This window comes from Natator depressus, chromosome 5, assembly GCF_965152275.1.
Source record: "Natator depressus isolate rNatDep1 chromosome 5, rNatDep2.hap1, whole genome shotgun sequence".
In the NCBI taxonomy this organism is placed as follows: Eukaryota; Metazoa; Chordata; order Testudines; family Cheloniidae; genus Natator; species Natator depressus.
This window is the reverse complement of record NC_134238.1, coordinates 31,623,212-31,640,243: the sequence shown is the minus strand read 5'-3', so window position 1 is coordinate 31,640,243 and position 17,032 is coordinate 31,623,212.

Below are 17,032 nucleotides of genomic sequence, written 5' to 3'. Positions count from 1 at the left end.
AAAGTCAATGGAGTTACACTGACATAAAACTGGTGTTAAATTAGAATGATACCACATATGAATTTTTAGACCAGTCTATTTGAAGAGTATTCTTAGGTAAAGAAGGTGTAGAGGATGAAATGTTTGATTTCTAACAAAGCTGCAACTCAACTGGGAAATGTAACTTGAGAAGGAAAGATCTAAGATGCAATGAGTTATGGGAGTAGAGGTGTTTTACTAAAATAATAGAACATCAGGAACTTGCTGAGAATAAGCATTAATAAGACACAGGCGATTCTGTAGCTGTCAGAAGAGAGAATGTTTGCCCACAGTAGGTAAAGAGCATTATAAAATGAACAAAAGCTTTTAATGCAGCTTATTCAAAATTGAATGTTTTAATAATTTACATTGGAGTTGATGCCCATGCCTGCAGGCCTTGAAGTTGGTTGATAGGTGCCAATAGGTTGTACTTTTTCTCCCAAGAGCTTTGTCAGAAAATGTGAGAACTGTTCCCACACCACTTGGTTTGCTGGGGAAGCACTCTAATTGACATCCCACTAACTCTGCTTTATCTTAGGCAGAATGAGTTGTGTGGGTCCTGGAATCAGAGGAGTATTCCATGCTCCACCTGTCTGTTGACAGAAGGCTGAAAGCCTGTATCACATGCTGAAGAACAGATATTATGGTTCTACCTGGAGAGGAGAGTTGTTGTTTGGAGTGAGTTGCTTTCCCAAGGGTAAAGTCAAGAGTTTGCTGTACTGTAAGGAAGTGACATTATTCCTGGTGGGGGGCCAGGACTTTGGGGTATTATTCTTATTTATTACTTATATCAGAGTAGCACCCAGAGGCCCAGGAAGCATCAGGACCCCATTGTACTAAGTACTGTGCAAGATCATAGCAGAAAACAAACCACGACATATATGTATGTGAGGAAGATCAGGCCCATAAAAATCTGGGGCAGGAAAAGTCTGTGAGTGTGAACAATAAGGGAACAGGCTTAGGAACCATGACCTGGCAGCAGTAGAAATGATCTTGCATACTATCACTCTCCATCTACGGGAGCAGCAGGGGGGAAAATGGCCATGGATAACGGAGAATGCTGGGACTGTGAGTCTGACAATTGCAAGGGTGACTGTCACCCTTGGGAGAATGCCTCCATGTCATCCCTGTATTCCTCTGAGTTGTGTACAACTGTTGGATTCACTTTGACTCAAAGCACAGAGGTAGCATTAAGCCAAGATTTTCAAAAGTAACTAGGGATTCTGACAGGTTTCAGAGTAGCAGCTGTGTTAGTCTGTATTCACAAAAAGAAAAGGAGTACTTGTGGCACCTTAGAGACTAACAAATTTATTTGAGCATAAACTTTCATGAGCTACAGCTCACTTCACCAGTTACTTTTTAAAATCTTGGTCTTATAGGTATATATTTTTTCTGGAAACACTTTCAGCCCTGTACGCATCAAAATAGAACAGCATCCCACTGGGAGAAAGGGTTACATCACACTGCTGCTCTTGCAATGGAGTCATGATGGATCTATTTGCATGACCTGATTTCTAAAAATTACCACCTATATTTGTTTGTTTCTTTGTTTTTTTCAGGGAAGAATGTACCCCTCTATTAATGTATTTGAAAGCAGGACACAGAGATACCCTATCATAATGACTTGGAATTACATGATATTGTACTGTAATCACGGACTTCAAAGATTGTATGAACATGAATAATATAATAAGAAGATTAAGAATAAGGGTTCTTCTTGCATTATGCAAATTTGCATTATATTTACAATGTGGTTCTTTCTCAGACAGTGCAATATGATTTACTTTAAATTACACAGTATTACCAAACTATGGGTCCTCAACTGGTGTAAATCAGCAAAATTCCATTGGCTTTAATGCAGATATGCTGATTTATACCAGCTGAACATCTGGTCCTGTGTTTTATATTTTTTTGAGATAGATAGTCATAGGCTAAGTAAAACTGCATAAGGGATTGGAACAGCTATTGTAGTTTTGCTCAGTGTTCTCAGGTTGAGTTGTCTGAAGTGATCTGAATCTCTTACACAATGTGCTTTATCCCTTGTGTCTATATAGTTCTATTTGAGAGAACAAGGTTTATGTGTTGGAAGATGATGAAGTGTGGCAGAGGTCAAATGTACATACTGTACAGCAAATAGTAGAAGTAATTCGTGCACCTGTATTTTTGAGGAAAAAATCTGAGTTACAGTAAAGTGCTTTCTAGAGCTGGGAATGTCTCATTTTTTGTTGGTTTAAGATTTCTTTTGGTCTGAACAATCTAAGATTTGTAGCTTAGGCTGAAAAAGTGGCTTTGAGTAATTTTTTTTTAAGTTTGTGAATATTAAAAAGAAAATTTACATGATTTCAGCGCTCATTTCACTTTTAGAGCATGGACTGCATATTTTGTTGGGTGCAGGGAACACAAAAGGCACATAAATTAACTGAGTTAGGCCTTATAATATGCATAATTATACCTTTAACATGATAGTGAAGCAAAGTTCTACGATCTACATATACTTGGATGTACTTATACATAAGCATTTTTAGGTGCTCAACAGTTCTGATGAATTTTTATGGTTTTTTAAAGAGAAACATTTACGTGTCTTATAGTAAAGACACTGGGTCAACATGAAATCAATGAAGTTGCTGACCATGTCAGACTAGTCAGAATGTGGCCCATACTGAATAACTTTAATAATACTTGCTTTGTACATACTTAGTACATACATACATGCTTTGTACGTACATGAAAATACAAAATAATGTAAAAAAAGATACAAGTCAATTAGTTCTGTAGTTCCTAGTATACTATAAGTTTGGATAAGAAAACAATGCTTCTGGGATAAAGTTGGATATGTGATCTGTATATTTATATTATGGGTATAATATAGTTCATAGTACACTATTTACTTAACACAATGTAGCTGACATCAACATAAATCCAGTTTAATTTTATAAATGTAAGCACTTGGTATTAAACAAGTTTTGCTATGGATTAGGGAACCACAATATTATGAACCTATTATAAAGAGTATCACATCAAAGAACCTTCTAATAAAAATAAACATGAAAAATCTCTATTTTTATCTTCGAAGATGATTTGTACATCTTTTGAAAGAAATAATAATATTCAGATGTGACACTACACTCATGACTCTTACTCTAAACTAGAGACTATTTACTTACATATGTTGACATTGAAGCATGAAGGGATTTCTGTAGCATGAATGATAAACAACAAAATCAGACAAGAAAAACCGCTACTCCTCTGGTCCAGCTGTATTTTAATTTTATGTTGGTATTCTTGAATTTCAGCATGTTTAGAATCCCCCCCCCACCCCGCCCCGGTGCAAGGATGACTTTTCCAACATTATGTTTTTAAATCTGACAAGGTCATACAAGCTAAAAAAAAAGGAGAAGGGTCATCAAAAGGGGAAAAATAACAGAACTGCGGTGAAATGGCTCTCTGTTGGCCTTTGTATCGATTCAGAGTGTGTCAAAAGGGTCTTTTGTCGTGCCCCTACCACAGCATACTAATTTGCTAGATCAAGTCTGTCAGAATATCGACTGGAAGTAAAGAACTACAGTGGCAGCTTTTGTGTTTCATACAGCAGGGAGCCTGTGTGTGAAACAGGATTATCAGGGGGTCATGAAGAGAGTCAAGGGATGTCCATCACTTCCCTTCTGGTAATGTAATGGGGCGGGTGCCTGGATGGGATTAAGATGTAGGACACAGGAGGCATAGCGGTGAACAAATCAGAAACACACACATGCAAATAAGGTTGGCTGCTGTTAACCACATATTTTTAATGAAAAATCCAGTGACAGACCAAACAAATATCTAAACAGCTGCACTCAGTTTGAATAGATTGTTTGATATTTAATGTCGCGTGTGTGTGTGTGAAGAAAAGGTAGAACACATACAGAAAAGGTTTAGCCCCTACTTTTTTTGATTTAACATTCCAATCTACAAGTGTTTCTTCTACTTGTTTTTGATGTTGGAAATGACATTGCTGTATGATTACAGCAAACACCTATGGCATATATATAGAGAGAGAGAAAAATGATGCTTTGTACTGTGACTATACGCATAAGACACATTCATATAGGATGCTCGTCACTCAGCTATGGGCTTAGCCTTGACTTAGAAGCCATTGTCATTCTAATGTGCCATGAACAAAATATCTTCCTGGTAACTGGGGGAAAAAAGTATTTGTGTGATTGAACAATGCATAGCTTGATAAGTGCCTCTTTTTAAAATTGTGGCAGAGAGCGTTTGCGTTCTGAGGATGCAGACAGTTTGCCGCTAGCTTGCAGGAGAGGGATGAGGTTCTTTTGTAACACACACTGTGACACGATTTGCAATTCTTGTCATCTTTACAATCCAATTTTTTCAGCATCATTCCTAATCTTTACCTTATATCCTTTGTTTCTGAAAATACAATCCGAAGCAGGAAAACAAAAGAATATGCCAAAACTATGGGTTTTAAAAGCACAGGAGTAGAGGCTATTATAGTCTCTCAAGACCAAGGATCTGATCCAAAGTTCACTAGAATCCTGAAAAGAATCCCAGGGGCTTTGGATCAGACTCCAAGTTCCTAAGCACAAACAATATCGATTTGTGTCCTGCTGACTAACGGAAATAAAGTTGTTTCTCAACAAGAAAAATTGAATCTTGTGATAACTCAAAGCTGTTTCTTGTTCTCTTTCAAATACTTGTTCATGGACAGGCTCAGTCAGAGTTCAGAGACACTAACAGAAGCTGGCTGCACTGTTTTGGCTGTTTATTTTTATAGGAATACTTATTTGTTATTTTTTACTCTGAATATTCTTATTATGTAATAGGTGAAATCCTGTTACCATTGAAGTCAAGAGGAAAATTCTTGCTGACATCATTGGGGATGGGATTTCACCCTATATTATGGGAGTACCTAGAGACCCCATTCTGGGTTGGGACCCCTTGTGCTAGGTGCTGTCCAATCACATACGATTACTGCTCCAAAGAACTCTGTCAAAAACTCACTGCCTAGAGCTGGTAGCGTATTACAAAAATAAAAAGATTTGTGGATATTTGTGTGACTCGACTCACTGCTTTTATTTCACTGTTATTTGTTAGTGGTGAGCATTCAGCAGGCCGCTGAGATTCAGGGAAAGGTTACTGAATTCCAGAAGTGTCATGAGTTTTAGTACAAAGAATTATTTGCCCAAAAATTCATACCGAGTGAGCCTGTATTTGTGCATTCTGTGCTTGTGATACGTGGTCTTTGGTGTATGATACTTGTGACAATGTCTGCTTGTGGGTGGAGGCTTAGAGGGTATGCATTGTCAAATATAAAATAATTCCTTTCTTTTTGTGGGTATGTGATACATATGTCATATGTGTAACCACCCTAACTGCTGCACAAGAAAGATTTGGGGGTATTAATTTCCTAGGGTTTTTAATGCTTAACTGGGGGCAAGAGGGCAGGCCCCCAGAGGAACAAAGTGTGGCTGTTGACTATTTTCTCTGAAAAAGGAACTTCTTCCATTTATTTCTATAATGCTTAGACCATCTGAACAACACCATCGTTCTATAAATAACTGAAGAAACAATCAATAGAAGTCGTAAAACAAGTATTTAAAAGTGACACTCGCAATTTTTTGTAAGATGGCATAAGATGGCATAATTTTTTTTAATAAGATGGAGTTATCTGAAATATAAGAGTTTTTGTGGGCCCTGTTCAAAGTGAGAATGAGGACACTATAAGAGGCTGACATACAGGAGTGCTGATAAGAAACTCACTGTCTTTTATTGCCCAGTCACATGATCTGGGAAAAGAAGAAAATGTCAAGACACCTTGTCACATGACAAGGGTCAGTATCGACTGACTCCAGAGTTATAAAAGGTCTCTGGCAGAATGCCATTGCCCAGCTGGAAATGGAAGGGGTTGGTAAGTGAATTTGAGATGGTTGCCTTTTGAAAAATTTGGGGATGGGACCTGGGAGGGGGCAGCTAGCAGTTGGGGGAAGAGGGTCATTCCTGGAAGTCAGAAGGGTTTCATCATCTAGAACAGATGAGTAGAGCTGGGGCAGCTGGGAGAGGTTGTCAGGTTGGAGATGGGGCCTGGCATGTCACTAAATTGGAAAAGCCATAGGTGTGTTCTGACAAAGTGAGCATCCTGTGCAGTCAAATATGCACTATGTGTTTAGGAGCACCACTAAGAGATCTTAAATCTAACCCACACTGTCTTAGAGAAATTCAAAGTGGATTTGATTCTAGGAAATGAGAAAGCAGCTGTGAGTTTTCTCATTGTGGAAAATGGCATTGTACAATTCACACAATTATTAGTTGCCATATTGAGATACAAAAATTGTACAAAGAAATAGTGCCTACTTACAAACAATGATGCTAAATGTGAATTTATGCAAAAAGTCCTAGAATTAAACCTACTCACTTGCCATGGAATTTTTTGCAGAGAGTTCCCAATCAAACAAGTTTTATGAAACCTAGGAAAAAGATGACAACAAACAATTAACAACACAATTGGAAATATTTATTATGCTCAAAAATGACTCCAGATTTGAATTATACTGATAAACATTCCAAGGCTAATGCTTGGACATCTTAACTGCGATAATTGAAATTTCACTTAACAGTAAAGACTGGACACTATAAATTCTTGCTGTGCTAGTTACAACACTATGAATACTGGTAATAAGAAAAATATAAACCCAAGTGGATTTAAAGAAGATCAAAAAGATATCAGACATATGTCTGACCCCTATTGACTGGAGGTGGTATGATGTAACATTGGAGATGTAGTACATTTCCGTTTTACTGCATAAACACCAGTGCACCTAATTTTAAGTCTGAAAGTGAGGGTGTTAATTCTACTTAGTTGGCTAAACTGACCTAGAGTCCAGTGCACTTGCAACTAAATATAAATTATTCTCTTCCTATTATTGCATGGGGTTGCTGTGTGTTGTTAGACAACTCAAACAACTGCTTCATTCCATTCTTGAGGTTGCTGTATCTGTGTGTGTGTGTTTGCTTAATGATCCTTAGGGTTTTCCCCTATTTATCAAAGGTTTTGTGTGAGCTAATAATCAGTGCTTTTGAGATATTTATTATTTATTTTGTCATCATTATTACAACTATCTGATTCAAAATTCCATTGGAAGTAATGACCCTTCTTACTAATATTTATTTCACTATTTTGACCAAGGCAGGTTCCTTTTTTAATATGTGGAAAAAGTAGTAGAAAAAATAATCCTGATTTTTTTTTTGAAGTTTCGGTAGTGTGCCTGGGGATTTACTAAAGCGAAGGCAATAAAATACAACAGCACATTTTAGTGCAGTTTCTGAGACAGTACAAAGTGGCTTACATACCGGGGTTCTCTTCTGAAAAGAGAACAAAGAAATACAGATTAGTCCATTATTCTGAGTCCTAATTTGGTAGCAACTAGATAGTTTTATATTCTTATAGCAATTTTGTTGCACAGTACATCAAGCTTCAGTTATAAAAAGGTGACAGCTCCCTGGTCCTGAACAAGACTAGAACATTTTTTCTAGTCTTTGGTGCTTAGAAAACACAGTGAAGTGGTTAGATACCATGGTGATGGGCAATGAGTCAGTACTGGAATAAGACAGAATTGGTAGAAGTCTCAAAGAGTTTTAATTTTAAATTTTGGTTTTATTGTATTTTATATGCCACTGACTGTAAAAACATAACATGAGTAATAGTATTTTTTCTTTTTATCTGAAGGTGCGTGCCATCCTTATGTAGGAATCTGACTTTCACATGAATCGTCAGGTCCCTTGAAGGGGGAAAGACTCACCACTAGACACCTCCTCATGACCAGACATAGAGTAGTGGCTCTCTCTCCATCTGGCATCCTCTGCTGACAGCCATTTGTCTTCCAATGGTCTACCTCTTCCCATGACTCAGTCCTCGGGCCAGGTCACAATTGAAGTCTCCTTTCAGGGTAACAGAAGTCCAGTAAACCAAAGACCATGTATCCGGTCTTTGGCCCCAACTCTGGGCCCTGTGGTACTCAGGCCTGATCTACATTACAAAGTTAGGTCAATGTAAGTTGCCTTCTGTTGCCTTTTTGTGCATGTGTTTATATTGACATTTGTTTCTCGCTGATGTAAGTGTAATAAGCACCCGGTTACATGGCAACACAGTAAAACCACCTCCCTGAACGGTGTAGAGCCATGGTCGACCTACTGGATGCAAGTATAGATACTGCGTGACCCATGCAGACACAAACAGTCCTCCAGCAGCTTTCCCACGATGCCCGACAGTGACCACTCTGGGTACAATTGCAAACTCCACAGTCCAGGGATCAATGAGACCAGAAGCCACTCCCCACTCTAAAACCTTTTGTATTTCTGAAATGCCTTTTCCAGATTTCCCACCTTGGCAAGCACACCTAGCAGCTCTCCCTTGTTGTGTGCAACTGCCCAACTGACCAGGCTGACTCATCACACTAGACTTGCTCCTGCCTCGAGTAGGCAGAAGGTATTGGATCTCCTGGGCCTGTCGGGAGCAGAGGCTGTGTAGGCCCAGCTATGGACCAGCCATAGAAACATGGACTTCTGTGAAAAGATTGCACAGGGAATGTAGGCACAGGATTATGATATGAAAGTGAAAAAACTGCAACAAGCATACCATAAGTCCAAGGAGGCCAATAATCAATCTGGTGCTGAGCTGCAGAGCTGACACTTTTACAATGAGCTGCATGCCCTATTTGGCAAAGACCCCACCAGCACCTGGCAGTCCACCACAGACACCTCAGAGGAGCCTGAGACAGAGATCCCTGCCATGAAGAGTGAGGAGGAGGAGGAGGAAGGGGGACACACAATGGAGAGGCCCAGCTATGCCCAGCTGTGCCTTGACCTGTCCAAGATGCCACTGCAGTCTAGGAAGTCCTACCAGCCAAGCATGGACAAGCCCAGTGAAGGGGCAGGAAACTCGGGTCAGTGTGTGCATGCCTTTTTCCTGACAGAGTTTAAATGTAAAAGAGGCCCCTCGCCCAACCCCAAGTTATCAGGACACAGGTACTGACTTTTAATTGTTTTACTTGTAAGAGGAGCAGTAGCAGTACAACATAGGCAGAGTTGTTACCTGATTTCCTTTCCCTTTTAGGGCTAGGTAGTGGGAGGGAAGGGATGTGGAGCAGTTTGATTATGTACATAGGGATGTACCCTTTATCCTCCTGAGAGATCTCAATGAAACTTTCATGAAGGTATTCTGCAATCCTCTCCTGCAATCCGAGAAGGTTTCTAGGGATGGAAGCCTTATTTTTTCTGCCATGGTAGGACACTTTCCCACACCACTTTGGAATGACTTCAGTAGGCTCTATTGCACTAACCAGATGAGCAGCATATGGGCCTGGGCAGCTTTGCGATTGCAATGGCTGCTGTGTTCTCTGGGCCTTTATTATCCTCAGGAGTGGGATATCATCTTAAATCATCACCAGTGCCTGTGGAAAACAGTGTCAATACTCAGCGCCATTGCACTGCATTCATACCCATGGAAACAGGGGGCTGAAATTTTATTGTTTCAACTGAAAAATTCCCTCATCCCCCTCCATTCCATTTTATGCAATCCATTTTCATTATAAATGTACAACAAGCACTGCATAATTCATCGTCTTATTAAAAGGCAGTGTGATGTTCCTAAATGTACACTACACAGTTCCTAACAGCCATTAAAACTTCAGGTAGAGCGCAGTTCACCACACCACATTAATGGTGTTGATGGTTAAAATCCATTTCAAGGCCTCCCTCAGTGACATAGCCCAACTTTGAGCTCTGAAACTGGCTTTTCAGACTCAGCAGAGAGCTGCTCCACCTCTGCCCTCCACCCTGAGGACAACTTTTCCCCGTTTGCCTCACGGATATTGTGCAGAACACAACAGGCAGCTATGCCCACTGGGATATTTTTGTCACTGAGATCCAATCTTGTGAATAAACACAGTCATGATTCCTTCAATCTACCAAAAATACATTCAACTGTCATTCTGCAGCTGCTGAGCTTCATGAGCCAGCGGAGAAAGGGGTAAGCGGGGTCCCCCGGGATCACTACTGGCATTTCAACATTCCCAGTAGTAATCCGCCATTTGGGAAAGAATGTTCCAACTCGCAGCTTTCTTAAAGATGCAAGAATCATGCACATTCTATGACCAGCCCCCATTGATATCGGTGAAGCATCCCAGGTGATCCACCAATACTTGTATAACCATAGAAAAGTACCCCTTTCTGTTAATGTATTTTGGGAAAGGTGGGCTGGTGCAAAATAGGGGTGTGCACGCCGTCTACCACCCATCCGCAGTTCAGGAAGCCCATTGCTGAAAATCCATCCACTGGGTCCTGAACATTGCCAAGAGTCCTGCATTACAGGAGATATGCCCTGCACACTTGCATGACAACAGCCCCCACTGTGGACTTTTCAACTCCAAAATGATTTCTCCCTGGCTGATAGCAATCCAGCATTGTAAGCTTCCACAGTCCAATTGCCACTCGCTTCTCAACTGTCAGTCCAGCTGTCATTCTGAGGCCCATGCTAAAAATTTCAGTGTAGCTGTTCCCATATGGACCGGAGCCCGGGCTCTGAGGCCCGCCCTTCTCCCCAGGTTTCAGAACCCAAGCTCCAGCTTGTGCAGGAACATCTGCACTGCTATGTTAGTGCCGTAGCACAAGGCCCGCAAGCCTGAGTCTGTAGCTCTGAGACTCACTGCTCTTTTTTTTTTTTTTTTTTATGGTGGGAACATACCCTTAGTGACTTGCCCAGGGACCCACAGGAAGACTGTGGTGGAGCAGGGAATTTCCCCTTCAGTTCAACATCTCCCATCTGCTGCGAGTGATGAACTTTACTTTGTTATCCAGATTTTTTGTTTTGCTTTTTATGATTTTTTAGTTGTATGGTAGCTAGTGCTGTTCGCCTTTACAGCTCAGGAGACTCCTTTAACCCAGCTCCCTTCTCTGTCCTACATCAGAGAGATGGGAAGGAACTATCCATTGTAGACATCTCGCCCAGTGACTGTTAACTTTCTGATCCCCTCACCATAATCCTGAGACTTCTTGTTCAGCTGCACAGTATGTGCCGATCCCATTTCTATTTCTGGCTCTGACCATGAGTTTCAAAGTTCTTTAAACAAGTTAAAGATGATTTGGGGGGTTCTCCATTTATGTCTCAACCAGCAGCTCCAACTGATACATACTTGTACTTTTCACTATATTTTCTAACTACTAAACTTAAAAAAATCTGGAGTAAAACATTATCATTAATTATAATTACAACCAATTCCTCAGAAGTATTCCATATCTTCTTTAAGCCTCAAACTGAATTCTTCCTAAGATGATAGTATTTTATCCAGCCTTCTGTTTATATGCTTTTATGTCAGGCCTACAAGTTAATTGAGTCAATTTTTAAATCCATCACCTCGACATTTCCCACTCCCATCTTTTTCACTGAGGCTAGAATAGCTCAAAGGGGCTAGAATGGTTCCCTCATGCCTCCCCACCCATTTGACTTGTTCTTCCTCTGCATCTCATTGAAGTAGATAAGAAAAGAGCTGTCAAATTACATTTCTTTTGCATCACATCTCTTGCTTCACCTGCCTGGATGACCATAATAACTGCATTATAAAAGTACCCTTTGTACATTTGGACTCAGACAACTGATGAAGGCTTATATTAACTTTCTGCTGCAGTGCAGTCATTGTCATGTGCAATAACAATATTGTAGATGAGCTGCATTAAAACAAAACAAATGACAAAGGCATCAGAGAAGAGCATCTTTCTTGGCCAGAAGTCTCCCTTCCACTCTTTTTACTAAAGCTGTGTATATATGGGTAAATCTCTTGTGGTATTGCCCTCACTTATGGAATTAGATTGAATCTTTGACAGAAAGACATAAAACAATTTACTAAAGTTAGTAGCGTCTGCAACCATTTCTATTAACCCAGTGTTAACCCATCTCCAATCCCACATTTAACCATACTGCATGATAGGTAATAAATATGGAACCAAACTAGAACGATAGCTTTGATTTCCCAATAACCAATTCCCAAGATTGAGAAAGTTCTGATTCAGGTTCTAATGTAAAAGTTCTGTACTATCTTTGTAATGAACCTGACCTGAAACTCCACATCCAAATAACTCAAGGATGATGATTTTGGTAGAAGGAATGGAGAGGCAGGGATGGATTTTGGAGATGTAGGGAAGCAACAGCTGGATTTATCAATAGCCCACTATCAACAGTAACAGAGAAGAATTAAAGCCAATGCTGCGGTTACAAGCCTGGAAAATGGGGAAGAGATCATTATTATCTGATGTGATGGAGAAAGAAAGGTGGATGCTATCACTTTTAAGAAAGACAGCATTTACTAGCAATAGAGTCAGAAAGGAATTATTTAGACACACTGCTGTTTTCACATGGCCTGAAATGCTCCATGACATATGCACTTGCTGAACAAAATTAATGCATTTTTTTTTAAGGAAAGCTAAGGGACATAGTATGCTAACTTGAACATACTGTGGGTAATATTACTTCTTCTGATGGTCAACAGCTGGCGTAGGAGTTGGGTCACTTTGTACTCCAAAATAGGTACCAAATTACTGCAAGATTGTGGGATTTAAATTCTGTGTCATTCAACTCAGTCAAAAGGGTCAAATAAATTTTGTAACTTCCCTCAAGTAAAGGCATACCCGGGCATGCTCCAAAATACATCTAGTTAAAGAGGTAGTGTGTGCTACTTGAACAGATGAGTAGTCATAATCAAGCAAGAAGCAATAGCCACAAATATTATAACACAAAACTGCCTCCCTCCCGCCCCCATTAATGTAATTCAACAAGAATAATGTTTTCCTTTGTAAAGAATATTAAAGGACTGGTGAAACCCTTAGTACATCTTTTTCTTTCTACACGAAGAAAACAATAGCATCAAAATGTTCAGTGAATAATGTGGACCTTGGTTAAGAAATGGTTCCTGGGTTATTTTAGGGTTAAAAAACCTGTTTTCCTGAAAATTATGTCACCACTTGATATATTTATCAGACTGAGAAGTTGAGAGAATCTTAGCACACTCATACAGTGGTTTGACCAAAATGAAGCTTTCTTTTAGAATTAGGGATGCTGCCTGCATCCCTCAACACTTCTGGACAGCAATGATATGCATATCCCATTGAAGTAAATGGGATTTTGCTTGTAACGAGGGGCAGAATTTGACCCAGTAGGTGTAGCCTAGGAACTCTTAATAGCAGACAGAATATTAAATATCATGAATCAAAGGAATATGCCTCTGTAAACAGAGAGAGAACGCAAGCACCAAGAAATGGAGAAACAAGGATTTGAAAAAGAATATTAAAGACAAATAATCAATAGCCATGAACAGGTGGAATATGCATCTCTCTGAGAATCTCTCCCACCATAGATGTAATGACAAGTCACAATATTCCTGTGTTCACATTTATTCATACAGTTAAAAACAATACCACAACAACAAAAGCTTCATGGATCCAATTCATTAAAAGCCAAATGGGTTTTGAATGATGAGTAATGTACCTTGAAACACAGGTTTTTTTAAAGAAGTTCATAAATGTTTCGCATTCAATCCAGGTGTTTTTTTTTTCTTTAAAAATGTTCTAAAGCTTTGGTAAAAACTCAACCCATTTCTTGGCTGCACAATTTCCAGTGTATGGTTTCTTAATGAGACCATGGTATATATACTGTATATATGTACATCTGAATTTTTGCAGATAAATGTTAAAAATACACATTTTAATCCATCAAAAAATTCAACCTTCCACAAGTATAACTGAACAGCTGCCATCATCTCAGATATATTTTAAACTTCTTGACAGGAACAAGAATTGTAATCCCTAGAGTCTAACACTTTTCTTTTCAGGATGGATTCATATCATAGATGACTTTACGGTAGGAAACTGCAGTATGCTATGTGCAATTGTAAGTGAAAAAAAGGGCATATATTTTTCCACAAGCTCACTGTAACTTCAGGGTTTGACTCTGTAGAAAAAGGCAGTGGGGAAGAGAGTGAAAATAAAGTTGTTAATATTAATGCAAAATCTCTAGCATGTATGTTGGAAATGTCTTAAAAATCTTGAAGGGTAAAAGCAATTCAGTCTTTCCCGATTTTTACATGTGTTATGAATTATTTCGCTTGTGAGATGTCCATTACAGCCTTCTAAGTCACGTGGTAAATACCGTGTATGGAAATGAGGTGAAGGTGCTAACAAACTCACAAAAACTGAAAAATTTAAATTTAAAGGGATTGATCCATCTACGAACCTGATTCTCCTCTCTCACATTTTAAAAATGGGTAAATTCATTTATTTTAGTACAGTTACTCCTGATTTAAATATATACGAAGAGAATGAGGTTCTGTTTATTGATAGGTTTCAAACCAGGATGAGCTTCACCTGTGAAAATCACAGTTTACTCCAGTGCGGGACATCTACACTAAGGGCAGTGCACACTACAAAATTAAGTCGACCAAAGTTATGTGGATGTACAGCACTGCAATAATTAAATCGCTTTTGCATGTCCACACTATGCTCCTTGTGTCGGCGGTGCATGTCCTCACCAGGAGCACTTATACCAATTTAACTGTCAGTGTGGGGCAATGTGGGATGGCTTCTGAAAGGCAGCAACAGTTGATATAAGCAACACAGTGTCTACACTTATGCTGCATCGACCTAACTACATCAGCCTAAGCACTATGCTTCTCATGGAGGTGGAGTTATTAAGTCGGTGCAGTGGGCAAGTTACATCGGTGGGAGCGACATTTTAGTGTCGCTTACAGAGTTAGGTCAACGTAAGCTGCCTTACTCTGTAGTTTAGACAAGAGCTAGGAGTTTGCATCAGTACACCCACATCCCCATAGCCTTTAGGTTTATGTATAGCAGTTATCACCATGATATCTAATCATTCAGGGCTGGATTCTCCACTGTTTTGCCTCCCATGTAAAATGAGTGCAAGTAAGTGTAAATTACTGCCAATGTAATTCTGGTAGTATTTTATACCACTATGCACAGATTTAAAGGTGCAAGACAGTGAAGAATCAGACTGGGCAATTTCTCTAGGCCTGACGCACCTTCTTAACTTGATCTACTCTGCGTAGGAGTCTAAGCATGGTACGCTCCCCACAGCCATACATGCAATCCAATTGACTTTGATGGGGCTACTCATGAGAAAAGGGAGATGGGTTTGGTTCATTATAAACAGATACAGGCCTGAGTGTAAAGTTTAGATCCACACTTTCCCAAATTGGAGGCACTGAGACCCAGGTTTGGCTCAACCCCCTGTAGAGATAGAGGCCACTCAGTTTGGGATTGTCGGATCAATGGGGGTTTGGTTTGGTCCTGTCCCTAGCTATAAAGCATTCAGAATGGTTTAGCGAGTCAAAGCCTGAATATTCCAGTCCCTCTTTTTTTAAAGAGCTGTTGTCTTGTGCAATATTATAGTGGTTGCCGGCCACTGGTACACATATTAGCACTGATACTTGAGGCTTTTGTAACCAGTTATGTAGGTTCACCCTCTCTGCCTGAAAAAGAAGTGTATAACTTGGACTCCAGTGCACCACTGTTGCCTGCCTCCCATTCAGCCATGTTCACTCTAACCCTGCAATGGGATAAAGTGCAGATGCAAGTACAGCAGGCATCCTGAAAAAGTTTCCTCTTACTTCTTTTTACTACTAAGTACTTTGAGCATTATTCCATCTACTTATTGTCATTTATTATTTGGATTACAGAAGCACTGTGCGACCCCCACAAAGACTGGGAGTGGGACCCATTGTGCTATGCACTGTACAAACTCATAGTAAGAGACAGACTTTGCACTAAAGAGCTTACAATTTAAATAGACAAGACAGGCAAAAAGTGGGAGGGGAAACAGAGGCATTGAGACTTGTCAAAGGTCAAGCAATAGATCAGATCTAGGACTAGGACCCAGGTTTTCTGGTTGCTAGTGTAATACCCTAGCTACTAGACTATACTGCATTTCTGCTGGCAGCAAAAAATGCTGCTCAATGTTACCTAATGATAAAACATTAAAAGGAACCTTTTTAAAGGCATTCTTTTATGATCAGTGCAGTGCAGAAGCTGCAGAACCAGAGGGGTGGTCGCATCTTTTTGCAGGACATCAAGAAACCAGATCGTGATGATTGGGAGAATGGGTTGACAGTAATGGAGTGTGCCTTGCACCTGGAAAAGAATGTGAACCAGTCACTCCTTGATCTGCACAAGCTGGCAACTGACAAGAATGACCCTCATTTGTGTGACTTCATTGAAACTCATTGAGTCAGCCTGAGTGTATTTAGTAATCACAGAGCATTGTGTGTTTGATCTTTGTTCTTTCAGTTCCAAAACTGCCCCTGTTGAAGTCAATCACTTGTTTTTAATGTTGTCTTTATGCTATGACTTTTAACTATGGTATAGGACATGGATTTATAGTTATTTTGTTGCAACGAGGGCTTATGTTAACAATATACAATACAAATACTTATTTTAAGACAGCGAGACAGATCCTCAGCTAGAGTAAAACAGGGTATTTCAACTGACTCCAATGGAGATATTCCAATTTATACTAGCCAAGGATACCATCCCTATTATTTTAATATTAATGTATTTAATAATTTTATTTTTTAATAATTCACATGAGGTCTAGAAGCCTCAGCCTGTGAGTTGCTGAGCACCTCTTTAGAAGTGTTCACTATCCTTGACACCCATTGAATTCAATGAGAGTTGAGGATGCGTAAGGACTCCTCCAGTGGTACTCCGTACCTTCCAGGATCTGTCCATGTATGCTTGTATGAATAGTGCCCATATTTGTAAAAATCAGGGGCTTCAATTGGTTCACTTCCATAATGGATGTAGTAGATTGTCATCATCATTAGCACCTTTATTATTAAATATTATTATTTAGTATTTATTACTGTAGCACATCAGACTCATACTCATGGACCAGAACCCCACTGTGCTAGGCATGGCAGTTATGTCCTGCAGGCAGGTATATAAAAAATTCCTAGGA